Source organism: Sorex fumeus, unplaced genomic scaffold (assembly GCF_029834395.1).
Source record: "Sorex fumeus unplaced genomic scaffold, SorFum_2.1 ptg000008l, whole genome shotgun sequence".
Lineage (NCBI taxonomy): Eukaryota > Metazoa > Chordata > Mammalia > Eulipotyphla > Soricidae > Sorex > Sorex fumeus.
In genome coordinates, this window is record NW_026606065.1 from 52,633,076 (window position 1) to 52,652,424 (window position 19,349).

General features: G+C 40.7%; 1 protein-coding gene across 1 annotated transcript in view; it reads left to right on the forward strand.

Annotated features, from left to right (window-relative positions):
- Positions 1-13,338: 13,338 nt before the first annotated feature.
- TBC1D4 (TBC1 domain family member 4) overlaps positions 13,339-19,349 on the forward strand; it is a 96,751-nt gene continuing 90,740 nt past the window's right edge. The window contains exon 1 of the mRNA XM_056109836.1: positions 13,339-13,434. The gene's annotated coding sequence lies outside the window, so the exon portion shown is untranslated. The remainder of the gene's footprint in view (positions 13,435-19,349) is intronic.

Sequence of the window (19,349 nt, forward strand, 5' to 3'; positions counted from 1 at the left end):
TGGAGGAGTAAGACTTGCACACGTTTCGTGACCCATGACGTTTCTAAGTAGCTGATGCCGCTGAGGGAAAGTTCAGGCATGTTGTATTCTTTCCATTTGCAGGGTGAAAAATCTGTTGTAGTGGTATAAACATCTAAAGGATAGGCTGGGACAAAAATAGGTCTCTGAGAAATCCAGGTTTTGTTTTTTTTCTTTTTCCCCTTCAAATTCATTCCTGATAATATTATCTGCTGGTCTCAGTGGGAGCTGGGGCGGCCCGTCCCTCGAGACCAGCCTTTCCTCCGTTTTCTCATAGGGACCGGCCCATTTCCACAGCTCAGCTTCACAGGCTATCCTTTTGAGTCTGGACAGAGAAGCCCGGCCACTTTTTTTAAGTGTCCAGTTTAGCATTCTGTTTAAATGATTTTGTACTTTCATATGTCACAATAATGACATGGCTTTTTTTCCCCACTATATTGTATATGCCCCATTTGAAAATATCTAAGGATAAACTATTTCAAGAGTTGATTGTTTTTGCTCCACCTAACCCATTTTCCTCCCTCCTACCTCTCTGCTTTTGCAAGGGGCTCTTTTTCTTTTCTTTTTTTTTTTTTTGGTTCCATTTCCAAAGCAATACACCTGCCTCCTCCCCCACCGGCCCCCAGCACTCTCAGGGGAGGAGCACATGAGCACAGAATAAGCCCCATTAATAAACCCTGAGCCATTGCTGGGTATGGCTCCAAACCCCCCTTTCCCAAAGGCATATTGTAGCCAGTGTAAAGGTATTGAGGAAATGGAAGATTATAGTCACCAAGATTTTTGAGTTCTGCTTCTCCTGTGCTGATCCCAGGTTGTCTTTTAATTTTTTTCCCTTTTATTTAAACATGGGCTGGAGTGATAGCACAGCGGGTAGGGCGTTTGCCTTGCACACAGCCGACCCGGGTTCAATTCCTCCACCCCTCTCGGAGAGCCCAGCAAGCTACTGAGAGTATCTTGCCCATAAAGCAAAGCCTGGCAAGCTACCCGTGATTTATTCGATATGCAAAACAGTAACAACAAGTCTCACAATTTTTTGAGACGTTACTGGTGCCCGCTCGAGCAAATCAATGAACAATGGGAGGACAGTGCTACAGTGCTGTATATAAGGTTTTGCACTGTGGTCTACAGTACTATTGCTGGTATTTCATGCATAACACATAACCATCTTTCAGCACCCCCTGCTCCTCCTGGTTGGACGCTTCCCTTGACTATAGATGTTGCCACCCTCCTGTTCCCCAGCCCCTTCAAGTGGCATGTTCCTTACTGAGTATCAGTTCTCATGTTCTTTGTTTCCATTGCCTTTGGGTACTTGTTATTCCACTATTACGTTTCTTTATATCCCACACACGAGAGAGACCATTCTGTCTCACTCTCTAACTAACTTCACTCAGCATGGTACTCTCTAGGTCCCTCCACCTAGCAGCAGATTTCATGACTATCTTTTCTTATGGCTGATTAGTATTCCATTGCATATGCGTATCATAGTTTCTTTATCCAGTCATCTATTTCAAGAGCTGATTTTGAAAACAAACAAACACTGTCCTCCCATTGTTCATCGATATGCTCGAGCGGGCCCAGTAACGTCTCCATTGTGAGACTTCTATTTACTGTGTTTGGCATATTGAATACTCTCGGTAGCTTGTCAGGCTCTCTGAGAGGTGCGGAGGAATCGAACCCGGCTCAGCCGGGCTGGCTGTGCGCAAGGCAAATGCCCTACCACTGTGCTATTTTTTAGTCTTAGCTTTACTAATCTAATTTTGCTGTCAAACTTGTCTCATCAGTTAAAATTTCAGGTAGTGCATATCATTAGTTCATTTAATGAATCTAAAATGAGGGGAACATATTTTAATATTATCAATCATATATGAATTTTAAAATTTTATTGAGATTCTGTGGTTTACAATGTTCTTGGTAGTGGTTTTTCATGCACGTAATTCTGACTCCACATCCACCACCAGTATACTAACCTCCTCTCTTGCAGCCTCTAACTCCCCTCCCTCTCAAAAAATATATTTTTATTACCATATAAACTATAACATGCAAAAGAAGTCTTATTCTAATTTATTCTTTTGCTTAAGTGTCTTTCTGTGGGAAAGCTCCCTCTAGTGTGTATTGGAGAAAATACAAATCTTATTTATCTGCAGATATTTTCTTAGAGCAATTTTAAGATTCATAGCAATGTGGAGAGAAAGGCACTGCCTTCTCTACCATGCATAGCTTCCTCTGTTTCCATTACCACTCATCAGAATTTTGCTTTTCTTACCAAGATGACCCTACCTACAAGGACATCTCATGCCAAAGGCCCTGTTGTAGAGTTTGCTCTTCGTTATGTATTCTATGGTTTTGGATAGACTTATATCCATTATTATGATACCATATGACCCACGGATTCTCAGAGGCTGCTCTTGGCACCATGCTCAAGGCATACTGCTAGAGATCGAACCAAGGTCAGCTGCATGCGAAGCAAGTGCTTAACTCCTGTACTATCTCTCTGGCTTTCATCTATCTATTTTATCTTTTCAGATATCTTAGTCTTTAATTTATTTTGAATTAATTTTTGTGGGTGGTATTAAATAGTGATCAGTTTTTATCTTTTTTGCAGTGATGGTCCACTTTTTCCTATTTGTTAGAAAGGTGTTTTTTTCTCCCTTTATGGAGTTGGCTTCTTTATAATAGATTAGATATTCATATACCTGGAGTTTATTTCTGCCTCTTAATTCCTTTTATCTGTGTGATCACACTTGTTTATTACTATTGCTTTGTATAATGTTTAAGTCAGGAAGAATAATGCCTCATTTCTCTTCCTTCCTCTCAGAATTGCTTCAGCTATTTATGGTCTATTGTGGCTTCTTACGAATTTTAAAGTTATTTGCTCTTTTCACTTGAAAAGTAAGGATAGAGCTGAACCTGTATATTGTTTTAGGTAAGATGGACATTTTAATAATTCTTTTATAAAATTATAATCAATTAATTTTATTCTTCTACTTCATGGATTTCTTTTTTCCTTTGTGTCTTTTATTTCATTTAACAATATTTTACAGTTTTCAGTATGTAGCTCTTTCATTTCCTTTGTTGAGTTTACTTCCGTGTATTTTTTATGCAATTGTAAAGGAGAATACTTTTTTAATTTTCCCTTCTTCCATCTTATAGAAATATATGTATTTATGAAATATGTTTATACGTTGATTTATGAGCGATAGCACAGCGGGTAGGGCGTTCGCCTTACACGCGGCCAACATGGCCGACCCGAGTTCGATTCCTCCGCCCCTCTCGGAGAGCCCGGCGAGCTACCGAGAGTATTCGATATGCCAGACACAGTAACAACAAAGTCTCCAATGGAGACGTTACTGGGCCTGCTCGAGCAAATCGACGATCAACGGGAGGGCCTTTACCTTTACCTTTATGTAAGCCATTATTTTGCTGAACTTAACTATTTCTAGTAGGGCTTTTTGAGGGCATCTATGTATGTAATCATGTCAATCCCAAACAATAGTGATTTTTATTCTTCTTTTATAATTCATATCTTAAGGGAAAAAATGTTTGCCTTTCATCATATGGTATAATGTTAGGTATGGGTTCTCATATATGGCTTTTATTATGTTGCTCTATGTTCCTTCAATTTCCAGTTCGTTCATGTTTTTAATGTAACTGGTTGTTGAATCTTGTCAAATACTTTTCAACATCTGTTGGTTACAATCACATGATTTTTATATATTTTGAATGTGTTTATTAGATTAATTGATTTGCATACGTTGATCCACTTTTGTATCCCTGGGACAAATCTCACTCAATCTTGATGAATGATTTTTTTGATGTTTGTTATATTTGATTTGTCCAAATTTTGTTGTGGATTTTTGCACTCATATTTTCATAACTTTGAATGATAATTTTTCTGGCTGGTAGTTTTTGACTTTTAAAAGTGTGAATATGCCAATTCTCCTTTCTTCTTGCCTGTAGGTTTACTTCTGGGAAGTCAGATGGAATATTCTTTAATGGTTTTTATTTATCCCTGATTTTTGAAAATTTACTAATGATTTGTCTTGGTTTAGGTTAATTAGGGTTTAAAAATTTGGGTACTGGGAAGATGAGTGCAAGGATGGAAGGCATGCTTTGCAAGTGATACCTCTGGGGTTGATTAACAGCAGTGCTTGGGCCCCTGAGCACTAATCTGGGAGACAAGTTACTGTTGGATGTGTCCCCCAAACAAAAAAGGCTGGGGTCTTCTCTCAGTTTCTAAGACATCTATAGTTACTTCTTTCCTTAGATTTGGGGGCATTTCAGTTATTACTCTTTTGATTTTGGTCTCCTCTTTCTTCTCTCTTCCTTTACCTTCTTCCACTCCAATAATGCTGACATTAATTTTTCTAATGGAGTTTGATATTTTTGTAGTCTTTCTTCAATTTGCATATCTTGTTTCTTTCTCTTATTTTGTTCATTGTTGTGATTTTATCTTTAGTTTCTGATATGCATTCCTTTCTGAGATTGACGTGTTACGCTTTCCATGATCACCAAACTTCTCTCATGTGGTCTTCATATTCAACATCTGCATTTGAATTTCTTTGGGCTCCCCAAACCATGCTCTGTGGACTGGGGACCTTTCAAAGTGAAACTTGGCCAAACAGGTTGGATGGTTCAATGTTTGGGCCTTATAACACAACACTGGAGAGGCACAGCGTTGTTAGATGCCACCAAGGTCGTACCCGTTTGTGCTTGGGAGCCTCTAGGGCTATACATCGTGGTACTGGAAAGGGGACAAGTGATGTCAGAGCTATTGAACTCGTGGCCGCTTTCATATGAGGCATGAGCTTGCAGCCTGAACTTTATCCCTGGCTCTGCATCTGGATATTTAAACTTCACTTTTTATTACAGTTCTGTTGATGTATAGGTGTGTCCATGGCTAGGAATACAATGTGGCAATATACCATAATCACAGTCTTTTTATCTGGCTCCTAACTGCCCATGCTCCATTTCCCGAACCACTGTCTTCAGTTCTGTGGTTAGTTTTCACTGGAGATAATCTATTCCCTTGTTTTCTTTCTTTATATCCCACTTACCAGTGAGAACAGTATCTTTCTCCTGATATATTGCACTTAAAGTCTCCCGTTCCATCTTTGTTGTAGAGAAGGCAAGGTTTCATCTTTTTTTATAGCTCAGTCCTGTTGTGTAATATACCATAACTTCTTTATCCCCTCATCTGTCCTTAGGCACTTGGGTTGTTTCTAGATCTTGGTGATATAGGGATACAGAATTGAGGCAGGGTCAGATTAAAAGAGGAATGACCTTAAAGAAAGGATTTACTGGTATATGTCGGAGAGGTGGACCTAGGATATACCAGATAACCTGGGTCAAAGGCAGGAGGAACTGAGATAATCATATCAACATCCTGCCCCCTATTTTACCTGCTTGCCTGCTTTATCCTCAGTGAAAAGTGCTCACCCATCCCCCTTTGTTAAAAGTATACAAAATGAGAAAGGTTTCTGTACTCTGGAATTCTGCTTAAAGGGAGAGGAGACCGGGTCCCATAATCCAGGTATTTTCCTGCCTTCTTTTCTCTTCGTTTCTGTTTCTCCAATAACTCTTTTTCCTGATTGCTGCCATCTCCTTTGCTTCGATTTTGACTGCTTGAGGAGATGACCCTGACCCCCTGTGCCTGCTATAACATTGGCTATTATAAATACGGACACTGTGAACGGAGGTATGCATGTGTATTTTTGAATTAGTGCTTTTGTGTTCTTTAGAGACCTGGGAGTGGAATTACTGGCTTCTATGGTAGTTCTATGTTTTTATTTTTTGGATACTTTATTTATTTTTTAATTTTTATTAGTGAGACATCATGAGGTACAGTTTTAGACTTACAAATTTTTGTGCTTGGGTTTCAATTATACAATGATCAAATACCCATCCCTCCACCAGTGCCCATTTCCCACCACCACGGATCCTAGTATCCCTCTCACCCTCCATCCCCTCCATCCCACCCTGCCTCTGTGGCAGGGCATTCCCTTTTGTTCTCTCTCTCCTTTTGGGTGTTATGGTTTGCAAAAGAGGCATTGAGTGGCAATCATGTTCAGTCTGTAGTCTACTCTCAGCACGTATCTCCCATCCTGGGAGGATCCTCCCAACACCCTTTATTTGGTGCTACCTTCTCTATCTGAGCTGCCTTTTCCCTTAGCATGTGTGGCTGGCCTGCAAGCCATGGAGTAAAATTCCTGGTTTTAACCTCAGCCATTCTTGGGTGTTAGTCTCCTATTTTGTTACTTTATATTTAATTTTTAAGTAAACTGTCACTGTTTTTCAAAGAGGTTAAGCTAATTTACTGTCAATGAATGAGGGTTTCTTGTCCTCTACATCCTTGCCCTCATTTGCTGTTTCCTGCCCTTTGTAATAAGCCATCGCCACTGGTGTGCGGTGGTACTTCACTGTTGTTTTGACTCATATTCACTGATAATAAGTGATTATGATCATTCTTTTCTGTTATTGTTCACTTGGTGTGTTGTTTGATAAAGTGTCTACTTAGCTCTCTCACTTTTTTTTTTAAAAAAATGGGTTGCCTGTTTATTGTTGTTGTTAAGTTTTGTGAGTTCTTTATGCATATTGGAAATTATTCCCTTGTCAGATGAGTGATATACAAATATTTTCTCTAGATGGTAGAATGTCTTTTTGTTTTAGTGTTAATTTCTTTCAAATTTAGTGTTAATTTCTACAAAAAGTAGAGCTTTTTGGCTTGATGTGATCCCTCAAACAACTTATTTTGCTTTTGTTTTCCTTGCCAATGGATTTAAATTACAAAAGACACCACTGAAGCCAGCATCATAATAGGTTTTGCCAGGTTTTCTCTGATGAATCTTATGGGTTTAGGTCTAACATGTAAACCTTTAATTTATTCTGAGTTAACTTTTTTAGCATGATGTGAAATAGTGGTACAATTTATTCCTTTTAATATTCCAATCCAAATATCTCAACACTGTTGACTTTGCTCTCTCCATTTTTATGTTTTTGGATCTTTATCATAAATGAACTGTCTATATATCTAATGGTTAATTTTTTGTCTTTTAGTTTTATTTCATTGACCTGAGTGTCTTCTTTTACCCCAGCAGTACTCTCTTTGATTACTATAGTTTTATGGTATAGTTCACTGTCACTGTCACTATCCTCCCGTTGTTCATTGATTTTCTCGAGCGGGCCCAGTAACTTCTCTATCGTGAGACTTGTTGTTACTGTGTTTGGCATATCCAGTACATCACGGGTAGCTTGCTGGGTTCTGCCATGCAGGCGAGATACTCTCGGTAGCTTGCTGGGCTCTCCAAGAGGGGCAGAGGAATCAAACTCTGGTTGACCATGTTGACTGCGTGCAAGGCAAACACCCATCCACTGTGCTATCACTCCAGCTCATGGTATAGTTCAAAGTAGGGAAACATCATACAATTCCTGCCATCATTCCTTCTTCTCTTTCTCTCCCTCTCAGGATTACTTTGGCTGTTAGGCAAGGTTTGTTTCTTTGAACAATGCTACTGAAATTTTAATAGTAATCGCATTGAATCTTCATAATGCTCTAGGCAGGACACATTTTAATAATGTCACCCCCTCTAGTCAATGAGCATGAAATATCTTCATTTCTTTGTATTCTTTCTTCTGTTTCTTTCCGTGTCTCTGTCTCTGACATTAAACTTATACTTTTCTTGGTACAAATCTTTTTCATGCTCTGTTAAGTTGGCACCTAGGTTCTTTATTCTTTTGGATACAGTTGTAAATGGGATGGTCATATTGACTTTGTAACAAGCTAAATTTACCATATTCTCCATTGATTCTTATATATACATGTATGTGTATATATATATATTTATACACACATACCACGCATACACTTTTTTTTTAAATTTAGAATTTTAGATGCACATTGCATGTCATCTTCAGATAGCACCTCTTTGGATGGTTGGGTGGTTATTTCTTTTGTTTTGACCTTTCTCCTGATAGTTCAGTTCAGTAATGATGGCTGGTATGATCTAAGCTGCTCTGGATTCTCTTTCCCTGTTAATCTAACCCATTAGATTTCTCTATGTGTCATGCACTTTTCTTATCTAAGTCAGCTGAGAGCTCCTGTTATTACTCCCATCTGCTGAGACACTTTCAGCTTCCAGATCCCTTTCTCCCCTGGCTTTACAGCTCAGTCTTTCTTTGCTCATATCTCTCCATTTCCCAAACTGATGTGCATTGTGGGCTTAAGGACTCACCTTGTAGACATCTGTCTCCCTGCTTGGCTCTCTTGCTTCCTGTCACCTGTACTCATTTGACGACCCTATCTAAGGTCATGACTTCAAGTGCCATCTACACCCTAACCTCTTCCATCTTTTCTTTTTTGGCCCTGTCCTGTCCTGGACTCTAGGTATTTATCTGCCTATGAAAAGCTCCCTTCCGGAAATCCTTTCAAAATAATGTCACTAAGCTCCAGCTCTCTTAAGCTACTCTGTCATTCTATTTTGCTGAAACATCATTTTTTCTAGTTCCTTTGGCCCAAACCTAGAGTTTTTCTTGACTTCCTCCTCTTACACCTTAGAGCCACCACAAATCATCTTGGTGGTACTTTAAAGGTATATTCCAAGGGCCGGAGTGATAGTACATCAGGCAAGGTGCTTGTCTGGCACATGGCCAACCCAGGTTCAGTCCCCAGTGTCCCATATGGTCCCCCAAGAACTGCCGGGAATAATCTTTGAACACAGAGCAAGGAATAAGCCCTGAGCACTGTTGGGTCACCCCAAAATAAAACCAGCCATCCAACCAACAAAACAAAACATACAAAGAAAAAATTATATCCCAAGAAGCTTTTGTTTCTTGCCACTCTCCTTGCTTATTGGTCCTGTGTGACAGGTCTTGGCGGTTCCTCTAGGTGTGTCACAGCACATCTGCTCTCCACACAGCCAGTGAGAGAATCATGTCAATACATTCCTCATCCCTGATAGTGGCTTTTAATGTCTCACCCAGAGGCAGCGCTATAGTCCTTTGAGGACCCGGTTATCCTTAAGACCTTGTTGCCCTGTGATGCTCATTCCCTCACTCTTCTGCTCGCTCCTGTATCCATCCACAGCGCTTCCACAGTTGCTTCCACTGTTGCCTGCACACACCAGGCATGTTTCTGTTCTGGACCTTCATGATTGGCGCCCTCTCTGCCCCTCAGGTATCTGTCCAGCTCGTCTCCTTTCTGCTCACTTATTTCATATGTCCCTTCCCTAAAATGCAGCTTTTCTGTTTCTCCCTCCAAATTTCTTATCCCCTGCTCTGCATTTCACCCCCCTCGGCAGTTTTCATAGTCTGGAATCCTTTATATTTTACTTATTTATTATGTAGCCCTTTTGGTACTACACCTGGCAGTGCTCAGGGCTTACTCCCGACTATTCAGGGATTGAACCTGATTGTCTGCATGGTAGGTGAGCACCCTACCCACTGTACTACCTACCACTCAGGCTCCTGTTTGAAGTGTCTTTCAAAAATTTTTTGTTAAAATTCCCTCTAGGTCTTTGGGAAAAGTGGTTATAAGCCAAACTGGAGGTGTATAATGATTTATTGAACTTGACCTTTCCCCCCCTATGTATCCCCACATAAACATCTCAAGGTTTAAATAATAAAGAGTCGACCTGGGTTTGATCCTTGGCACCTCATATGGTACCTCAAAACCCACCAAGAGTGATCCCTAAGCATAGAGCCAAGGAGAGCCCGGCAAGCTACCAAGAGTCTCCCGCCCGCACAGCAGAGCCTGGCAAGCTCCTCGTGGCATATTCAATATGCCAAAAACAGTAACAATAATGGGTCTCATTCCCCTGACCCTGAAGAGCCTCCAATACGGCAGCATTGGGAAAGACGAGTAAGGAGAGGCAGCTAAAATTTCAGGGCTGTGATGAATGGAGACATTACTGGTGCCGACTCGAGTAAATTGATGAACAATGGGATGACAGTGATACAGCGATTATATAGCCTATCTCCCTCCTCCACGACACTTTCAGTGGCATGGGGGCTTTTTCAGTTTTTCATGTCTTCACCTCCTGTTTTTCTCCTTAGAAATTTTTTAGAATTAAAATCCATTATATTTTATTTATTTGTAATATTCCTCCCTCATGCTAGAATTTAAATGTCTTTGAAAGTGGTGCTCTTTCATTTACCAACAGCTTCTCATTTCTCATTTCAACTCTTACACTATACAAATCCATTATGTTGTAGATTTAGTAATTTTCATTTGTGGGGGTTGCTGCATACCCAGTGATGCTCAGGGGTTACTCCTGACTCTGCACTCAGAAATTGCTCCTGATGGTGCTCAAGGGGCCATATGGGATGCCGGAATCTATCCTGATTTGGCTGTATGCGAGACAATTACCCTGCCTGCAGTATTACTGCTCTGGCTCTAATTAAATATTCTTGAATGCTTTCACTCTCCCAGCACTGTGCTAGGTACATGTGAATATTTAATTTCAAATTTCCCCTCCTTACCTCTGAAGTAAACATTGTAGCTCCCCTTTTGCAACTGAAAAACTCAGAGACTGAGAATAATACAATGTCTTTCTACAGGCAGTAGTAGATACTGGTATGTGGCTTTTAAAATCAGATTTTTAATTGCATTTTTAATAATAGGCTATCCTATACAATAATTTACTTTTTATTGTTTTTGGGCCACACCTGGCAGTACTCAGGTATCACTCCTGAACGTGCTCAGGGAACTGTATGTGGTCCTGGGGAATTAAAGTTACAGCTTCATGTAAGGCAAGTGCCTTAACCTCTGTACTATCTCCCCAGCACCTGGAAGGATCCACTTTTAAAAGGATATTTTGCACTTGAAAGGTAATTTGCAAAGAGTTGCCCTGGCTTCACTATTACTCTGTTTCCTTAAGTTCATATTTCCTTCTAGCTCAGAAAGTCAGCTGTCTCCGAGGACATTGCATTCTCCAAATCAAATCACATGATTCCCTGAACTTGTCCTCTATGTAAATTATATACTTCCACATATATCTCTTATATCTGACCAATTGCTTCTGCAATTTTGGAATGATCATGAGGGTGTATGTCCTTTATTTTCCAGAGAAGTAATTCAGTGATCGGAGCGGTAAGACGGGTTTGAGGGAGAACTTGGCAGATAGGTTTTAGGAATTTCCCTCTTTGATTCTGGAGTTAACTCAGAGGTCAAACCAAGGGATTAGCAGAAAGAGAAGAGCAGAGTCCAAAGGACTCAGAGAAGCTGAGAAAAGAGAAGAACTAAAGCCTGTGTGAGAGGAAACTGCCTTGGCTCAAGCCCAAGACTCAAAAACTAAGTAACTTGGAGGACAGTTGCTGCTTTATTCAAGGAAGGCCAAGGGGCCCCCTGGGTAAGTGAGGGTGGGGTGTGTGGGGTTGGGAGGGCTGCAGCATGAGACCAGGGGGCCAACGGATGGGGTGGGAGAACCATAGGAAGGAAACAAGATCATAGGGGCCTCAGTGGCAAGATGATTGGGAAATGCTGGTCTAAGACCCAGAGAAACTCTGTTTCTTGGATAGTGGAGTTTCCTGTTGTCTCCTTGTTTTCTCCTTTGCTGGTCTGCCTTCTGATATCAACTATCTGTTCCCACGTCTCTAAAACAAGATGATGGTGGGATCAGGGATTCTGTAAGGGCACTGCGCACTGAGGTCAGAGAGTTAGTACAGGGATCAATTGCCTCACACACTGCTAACCCCAGTCCAATCCCTGGCACTGCTTATGTTTCCCTGAGCACCATCAAGAGTGATCCCCAAGCATGGAGCCAGGTGTAAACCCTAAGCACAGCTGGGAGTGACCTTCCAATAATATAAAAGGAACTGCACAATTTTAAATCTAGGGCGAAAGCCAGATCCTTTTTAGTAAAATATTTACCTTGAAAGAATAATCTATATGATTAACCAAGTATAATAGATTTGCTGAACTACCTTAGAATAACCCCTAAAATGGCTTTAAAGCAAAAAAAAAAATCAGCTTTATTTCTCACAGAGATTGTCAGATAGCCCCACCTTAAGAAGGACATCTCCTGGGGCTGGAGAGATAATAGTGTGGACAAAGGGAGGTAGGGCGTTTTCCTTGCACACTGCTGTAGCAGGTTTGATTCCTCAGCACCACTCATCGTAAACAGGACTAAGTTCTGAGCACAATCAGGCGTGGTCTTGCATGTGGCCGACCCATGTTTGGTCCCCAGCACCCTAAATGGTCCCACCGAGTAAAATTCCTGAGTGCAGTGTCATGTAAATAAATAAACACATGAATAAATAAAAGGTATGTCTATGACAGAGTGTGCTTGCAAAGGAACTGGGGCTGGAAAAACCTCCTGTGTTTTTAGGTGGCAGTATTTTTTTAATGCCAACAATTTTGTGGCACATGTAAGCCGTTCAGTCACTTTCCATTGACTCAGGAGACTGTAAAAGTAAGATAGGTTGAGGAGATAGTATAGAGGCTAAGGTGTTGCAGTCAACACAACTCTGGCTTGTCACTGGCAGGACGTAAGTTCTCCAAAGCACGACTTGGTATAGCCTAGAAGCAAGAAGAAAAGGATCTGATAGAAATGTCAACATTAAGGGACTCAGTAAGTCTTTTCTCAAAATGCTGAGCTGATCTTAGAAGTTTTGGTAAAGTAAGAACTTAATTAGAAAGAAAATCCGCTCTCTCCCCAAAAGAATGCATTGTTTCTAAGGCAAATATGTTTCTTTTCTTTATCACTTTTATTTGCTTAAGGCTCATTTAATTTGTTAGTCCTTCCCAATAGGCAGTTTTATTTTTTCCTGTGTACTTGAAATGTTTTCCCCCACCTGTTTTTCATTCCCTTTTCTTCTTTTTTGTATTTGCATTTGCTACGATTATTATAAAAAGATGAATAATGAATCAGGCAGTCAAGCTCATTTCAACTGTAAAGGAAGTTACCCAGCTAATTTGTTTTGCTTTATGTATGTACTTGAAACACTTCACATATTTAGTTGTACACATTTATATGTTCATATACTTATTTGTGACCCATATTTTGAATGTCCACAGAGATTTATCTAGTTATCAACAAAAAAGGGAAAAAACGTTGAGCTCTAGGTTCAATTTTTCTCCTTATAGTTAATAAATCTTAACAAAGACAGTGGTTCTCCGATTTAACGCATTCTTTTTAAAAGAAAGCTATCGCTTCTGCCTGTGAGTCCTGAACAATCTGTGCATTTCCTGGTTGCTGAGTCAGGAAATACTTAACTTTTGAAGCAGTAACATTTTTTTCTTGGGCAGTTTTATAATTGGCTGCAGAGTGATAGCACAGACTTTCACAAATTCAGGGAAACTGGCTGGCTTATTTAGAAAGAGAATGGAAGCGTGGCAGGGGCTAATATTGAGAACAATTTCAGCTTGACGTGTTTAGTGCTCAAGAGAATGACTCCAGTTTTCAGCTGACTTCTTGGCCAAAGGTATCTTTCCTTCATGCTGCTTATTGTCTAGTTTCTTCTGCCTTTATTTAGTATGAGTGGTTGTAGGATTTGTTTTCTTTTGAAGAGAGGCAAAGTGTAAATTGTTGTCAGTACCACTGGACTTTTGGGGGTTTGCTTAATGAGATTTGCTTAAAGCAAACATGATCTTTGCTTAATGAGAGATTAAATAGTATCACAAATAGAAAATCTAGTGGCCATCTTCTCCCTTCCTTAAACTTACCAGTGATGAGTAGCTTAATACTTGAGTTTTGATACTTGAATCTACATTCTTTCGGTGAGATCACTGAAGGTATAGCTCCGAGATACTAGCTAAAGGTGGAAGGGCTTTGTTTTTCCTTTTCTGAACATCATGAGGCATTGGGGGGAGGCGGGGGACACATCCACTAAAAAGCCATTCATTGCATTCTTCTTTGAACTGATGATTGCTTATTAACACAAGTGAAGAATGCCTTACCCTAATTTTGAAGCAGTAACATTTTTTTCTTGGGCAGTTTTATAATTGGCTGTATACTAATATATTTAATATTATAAGTGATGATATTTTTACTTAATACTTTATATAATTTAATCAATTAGATGATTCTGTCTCCTTCTGATATACCTTGTCTCGCTCCAGTCTTGGAAAGGATGAAAAGAAAAAACCAACAGAAATGTGGATTAGATGAGCTCTTGTAGGCCATCTTTTGAGCCCCTCTCCCCTCCCCCCCCATTTACTGCGGAAACTGGAGGAAGCTGAGTAGCAGGAATTCCTGGGGAGCCAGGGCTGGAATTGGAATGTGTCCATCCCTGCTTTGGAAGACTCTTTCGTATCATTGTTGTTTTGTCTTATAGAATATTTGTCAACGCAAAGTGAGACCAGAACCCTGCTCCAGTGGGCACGAACCCCTTCTCAGACCCTGTGGGTTGGATGGGTCAGAGGCAGATGTTGGGCACCAGCGTTTCTTTCTGTGACCCTTGGAATTGTGGACTCGTGGACACATATTAAGGATTTTAAATGATCACTCTGGACAAGAACTGAGTGCTGAAAGAAGTAAAGTGATATATATGACAACCTTTCAGTAACAGTTTTGCAAACCACAGTGCCTGAAAGGAGAGAGAGAAAGAAAGAGAGAGAGAGAAAGAGAGAGAGACAGAGACAGAGAGACAGAGATGAGACAGAGAGAGACAGAGACAGAGAGAGATAGAGAGACAGAGTGAGACAGAGAGGTACAGAGACAGAGACACAGAGATACAGAGAGAGAGAGACAGAGAGAGAGAGAGAGAGCCTGCCATAGAGGTAGGCTGGGGGGACAGGAGGGAAATTGGGACATTGGTGGTGGGAAATGTACACTGGTGAAGGGGCAGATGTTGGGACATTGTATGACTAAAATCCAGTTATGAACAGCTTTGTAATGGTGTATCTCATGGTGATTAAACAAAATCCAAATTACCACCCCCTTTACCCCCTCCCCTCCCCTCAAAAGCAATAACCACTGTCCTAGAGATAGCTTGTGGTCCCATGCACTTCCCCTTGAGGAAAGCACTGAGCAGAATGAAAAGTAATTTTTTGTTTTAGAGGGGTCAGTTAATTCCAGTTTGGGGAGAAGAAGGATGGTTCAGTTCTGTGAATTATCAACAGGAACTTGCAAAAACTTATTTCACTTCTGAAATAAGGACTTTTCAGGACTTTTCCCTGTGTTGCTGGTTAGTTGTCTGCTGCCAGTAATCAATTTGTTTCTCTGGAACACAGAATACTTTCTCAGGGCTTAGAGGGATGAACTGCAGTAAAACCCAGAGTCACCCCAACTCATGCTTTCACTTAAGAGCATATATTTTAATGTAGAAGAGAAAGAGATGCCGGAAGATGCAGAATATTCAATGAGAAGTCCTGTTCATTCAGAAACACACAAACATGTATATAAATATATTTTAGTTAACACAATGCTATAAGAGAATACTGTTTTCTCCAACTGTGTCCCAGTTATGTGCAGAAATTTTATTTCTGTGTGCTTCCTGCATTTGGTCCCTTAAATTAATGCTTTATGGAAGGTTTTTATAGTTCTCTAATAACTCACTTCTCCACTGTGGATTTTAGTCTTTTTTTCTTTGCATGCCCTTTTCTTTTTTTCTTTTTGGGTCACACCAGGCGATGCACAGGGATTACTCCTGGCTCTGCACTAAGAAATTACTCCTGGTGGTGATTGGGGGACCATATGGGATCCTGGGAATCAAACCCAGGTCGGCTACGTGCTAGGCAAATGCCCTACCCACTGTGCTATCGCTCCAGCCCCTGCATGCCCTTTCATTGTGGGCCCTGAGCCTATAGGCCATGTAATGTTAACTTTTTGTTTTGGGATTTTGGGTCACACCCAGCAGTTCTCAGGCCCTGCTCTGGACTCTGTGCCAGGGATCACCTGTGGTGGGGCTTAGGACCAAATATGGTGCCGCATGCAAGGCAAGCATCCTATCCCCTGTACTATTGCTTCTCCCCCTGTAATGTTAACTTCCATATGTGTCTTTCACATAAAGAGATGCAAACCTAGAGCCAACTATTATAGGACCAGTTTCACAGCATCTCTGCAGTACCCCTCAGCAGTAATTTGAGGTCTTTGTGACTGAGGGGAAAAGTAATAGAGGAAACCAGAATTTGTATTTTAGGATTTAATGAATGCCTCAGATCATTGGGAAATGAAATTTCTGACATGATTTAGTGAGGATGATACATACTACTTAGGAATCTACCCTTCAGCTTTGGTCAATGGGAAATGCTTTGGAAAACCAAAGAAAATCATTCGGGAATCCATTCTTTACCTGAAGCCTGTCAGTGCAATGGTAGAGAAAAAGTGGAATGTATCATATAGGAAAGTTGACTTTATTTGTAGTCTTAGTGATAGTATCACAGTCACGGTCCTCCTGTTGTTCATCAATTTGCTCGAGCGGGCCCAGTAATGTCTCCATAGTGAGATTTGTTGTTACTGTGTTTGGCATATTGAATATGTTACGGGTACCTTGCCAGGCTTTGCCGTGCAGGTGAGACACTCTCAGTAGCTTGCTGGGCTCTCCGAGAGGAGTGGAGGAATTGAACCCAGCTCGTGCGCAAGGTAAACGCCCTACCACTGTGCTATCGCTCCAGCCCAGTGGTAGTATATAACTCATAATTGTGTAAATATTTGTAACAAGATGTAAAATTTGCAGGTTCAAAATAAATCCTATAGGTATTTTTTCTTATTTAGAGACTTTGGAAATTTAGGAAAATTGAATTGCAGAATTTGATGAAAAATATACTTAATCTGTTTAATGAGGAAGGTCCTACTATTCTCAGGGTTGCTCAATCCACTGCAATAGTTTCCTTCTTTCTTCCTTTTCTTTTTTCTAAATTTAATGTCTAGTTCATTTCTCAGCATTGGTCCTGGTAAGGTACTAAGACAAGAAGAAAATGACAAGACTAAAGTTACTAGTCATGAATTTATACAAAACATCTGACTTCTTCCCTGAGATAGGCCTAATGTTCTGGATGAGTCATTGAAATGATAGCATTTGGACATTTTTATTTATGGAAAGTAATTTTACTAGCAACAAATTAAAGTTTCATGGTATTTAAACTGCAAGTGCTCTGATACTTTATTCCAAATAACTATGTAAATTAGAAGAAACTCTAGATTTAGAATTGGTACTAGAAGGGTTAAGGATTTCCCAAGAAGGCCTGCATATATGATTTCACCCCTCCCCCAAGATAAAAGTCACCAAAGGGAAAAATTTTGTTTTGTTTTACAGTACACATACAAAGAATCTATTGTTTTGCAGGAATTATGCTAGGCAATAAGGGGAAAGAAAGAAATCTCACCCTCCTAGTGAGTTTCCTTTCTAGCAAATCAATTGCATGGCATTTCAAAGGTTCTAAGTGCATTAGGAGAAATATAGGTAGGAAAGAGTTTAGGAGTGGATCTGATTCTGTGTGTGTGTGTGTGTGTGTGTGTGTGTATGTGTATGTGTGTGGGTGTGGGTGTGGGTGTATAAGGGGAGGAGACAGAGGGAGGGAAGGAGAAGGGGTGCTGTCAAAGAAAATGACATCAGAGCTTAGATGTGTAAGAGGTGTGAGGGGGTGAACTTTGTTCTTGCTTGGGTGAGGATCCTAGAGTTTGGAGACCTGAAGAGGAAGCCTGACACTTAATGTTAAAGGGGAGCTGGGAAGCCTGGAGCAGAGTGAGTGTGAGTTCAGTAAGAACAAGGTCAAATGGAGAGACAGTAAGAAGAAAATCCAGTTTGGATTATCTCATGGCCATAGGGAAGATGTATAGCCACACAGTGCTTTTTTAAATATATGCAGTGTTCTCTATTCATCTTTTTGGCATTTTAGAGATCTTATCTTGAGCCAGAGAGATAGTACAGTGTGAAAGGTGCTTGCCTTGTGCAAGGCCAGCCCGCGTTCCATCCCCAGCACCATATATGGTTCCTGAGCATCACCAGAAGTTATTCCTGAGCATAGAACTAGGAGAAAGCACAGAGACTGTCGGGTGAAGTTCAAAGACCCCAAAATAAAACAAAACAAAACAAAACAAATTAAAAAAAACCCTCATAAGTCTGTGGGAGTAGCTTTTTAAACTATCATTTAAAAATTTGATGAGTTACAGTCCACCCGAGTTCGATTCCTCCGCCCCTCTCGGGGAGCCCGGCAATCTGCCGAGAGTATCTCGCCCACATGGCAAAGCCTGGCAAGCTACCCATGACATATTCAATATGCCAACACAATAACAAGTCTCACAATGGAGACGTTACTAGACCTACTCGAACAAATCGATGAACAATGGGAGGACAGTGCTACAGTGCTATAGGACTTAACTTTTTAAATGATAGTTTTCTTATTTTTATGAGTGTAGACTGAAGGGGCAAGGAAACCAGTTAAAATTTTATTGCAGTAAACCACTTGAGAAAATGTCAGTATTCCAAGAGAAGAATACGCTAGATTTTATTGGACCATTCACTCTCACTCCTGCTTTATTCAGATATAACTGCCACTGAAGGATTTTTAATTCAAGATGCATATAGATGCTGGTTCTTTCATAAAATGAACACTACAATAAGTTCAGTTAATTTGCTTTTCTTGTGATAAAAGCTGTAAGACTTTTTCAGCAACCTTTGTGTGTGTGTGTGTGTGTGTGTGTGTGTGTGTGTGTGTGGCATGGAAGAGCCTGGCAAGGTACCCGTGGCATATTCGATATGCCAAAAATAGTAACAATTCCCCTGACCTCCAACAAAGCCTCCAACATGGCAATGTTGGGAAGATGAGTAAGGAGAGGCTGCTAAAATCTCAGGGCTGGGATGAATGGAGATGTTACTGGTGCCCGTTCGAGTAAATCGATGAACAAGGGGATGACAGTGATACAGTGATGTATAGGTGAACTAGTGGCCCTCTGTAAATTACATCTTTCATACTTTTAACTGGATATTTGTATCTTCAAGGCATCGTGGCCCTCACCAAGGCACACTTTTGTTGTGGTACTCCCACACACTTATAGCCTACAGGTTTCATTCTTGTGACTCCAGGGACCCCCAAATGTCAGTGATGCTGATCTGGTGAAGTGGTGCCCGGAATTGAACTCAGCCTGTCTGCAAGGCAGGGGCTTCATCATTGAGCCACATCATTGATTCCCAGTAGTGTAATTTATATTTAATCTTTCTGGGTAAGGGTGTAATTTGTGTTTAATCTTTCTCTTAAGTGGTGCTCAAGAGGTCTGGGGACCCCTTCTGGGGATTCTCAGCCAACCTGGTTTGATGTAAGGGCCTGAGGCTGCAGAGCTTTTAGCCTTGCAGGCCACACCCAGTCCTACTCAGGGGACCCTGTGGTGTCGGGGCTTTAACTGGGATCTACCATCTCCAAGGGATTCTTCTTATCCCCTGTACTACCTGTCTGGTCT